This window comes from Nematolebias whitei, chromosome 14 (assembly GCF_014905685.2).
Source record: "Nematolebias whitei isolate Nwh7 chromosome 14, NemWhi1, whole genome shotgun sequence".
Lineage (NCBI taxonomy): Eukaryota > Metazoa > Chordata > Actinopteri > Cyprinodontiformes > Rivulidae > Nematolebias > Nematolebias whitei.
In genome coordinates, this window is record NC_056511.1 from 24,693,343 (window position 1) to 24,694,708 (window position 1,366).

Genomic DNA, 1,366 nt, shown 5'->3' on the forward strand with positions numbered 1-1,366 from the left:
ATTATGTTAAAAATCTGGTTGCTCAGAGTTGTAGAAGGGTCTTCTTTGTAGTGAGAAATAATGTGTTGGGTCAGGTAGAGAGAGTAGGTAAACTGTGTGGGTACTTGCGTTCCTGAGTGAGACCGGGCGTGGCCGGCTGGACAAAAAGGAGTCCGGGGCTGAGTAGAGAGGAGGAGTTCAAGAGCCCATCTCAAGCCCATCCACAAAAACGGGAATCTACCTTGCTCAGGAAAGGTTAACAACTAAAAAAGGGACTAAGGAGTGAAAATTATTCATCATGTAATCTCTTTGTAATCAAGTGTAATCATTATTGTGCAATACCGCTGTTCCCCTGCAAAAGTAATCGATTAAAGCAAAGCAAAATGTAAAATTCTGGATTCTTATTTCAAACACCCCTTTTGTTCTTGGAAGTGGAAAACTTGGTTCAATGAAACGACAGAAACATGGGAGGTTTTAAACGATTTTATTAGCTTTTGATTATAAAACAACATCCATGAGCCTTGTGCCTAAGCTCTAAATAACGCCAGATCGATTAACAATTGTAACGCTAAATCAGGAGATGAGCTACCGTTAACTTGTCCAAAAAAGTTCAATCTGTTCCTCTGGACATTCAAAAAAACAAAAAACAAAACAAAGCAAAAAAATCTAGAAACGTTTTGTCTCTCATCCAAGAGACTTCCTCAGTCTGAGGTGCTGTTTTCAGCTCAGTCTCTTAAATAGCACCTTCACAGAGTGGATCAACCAGTTTGATGCTGACAACCAAAACCAGCTGATCACATGCTCAAGAAGGACCATCAGCCTAACAATGGGTCATTAGCACACTGATGGCTGTTTACTACTCACAGAGGGCTGAGTGATACTAGCAATCACAGCATTGTAAGAGGGGGACAGTTGAACCCGGAGGCCTCCACCCCTGTTTAATGATGGACGATTTCTTTTCACAAAGATGGCCTCCTTTACTCCTCTCTCAAACCATCATTCCTCTCTGTCCAGGATGTGAACATCTTGATCCTTGAAAGAGTGACCGCTGGCCTGGAGATGAGTGTAGACCGCAGAATCCTGGCCTGATGATGTTGATCTTCTGTGCTGGGCCATCCTTTTGGCCAGTGGCTGTTTAGTTTCCCTGATGTAAGACTGATCACAGCCCTCCTGACACTGAACAGCATACACAACATTACTCTGTTTGTGCTGGGGGACTGGATCTTTGGGATGAACCAGTTTTTGCCGTAATGTATTTTGGGGTTTAAAAGCCACTGGGACGTTATGTTTAGAAAATAAACGTCTCAGTTTCTCTGATACCCCCTCAACATACGGAATGACCACTGGTCTGGGTCTGGGTTCCTCCTTTTCACCTGATGGCTGACTG

The 1,366-nt window shown here is 43.3% G+C and overlaps 1 protein-coding gene across 1 annotated transcript in view; it reads left to right on the forward strand.

Annotated features, from left to right (window-relative positions):
* LOC119420605 (calpain small subunit 1) overlaps window positions 1–1,366 on the forward strand; it is a gene marked incomplete in the record, with an annotated part of 43,624 nt that overhangs the window by 39,993 nt on the left and 2,265 nt on the right.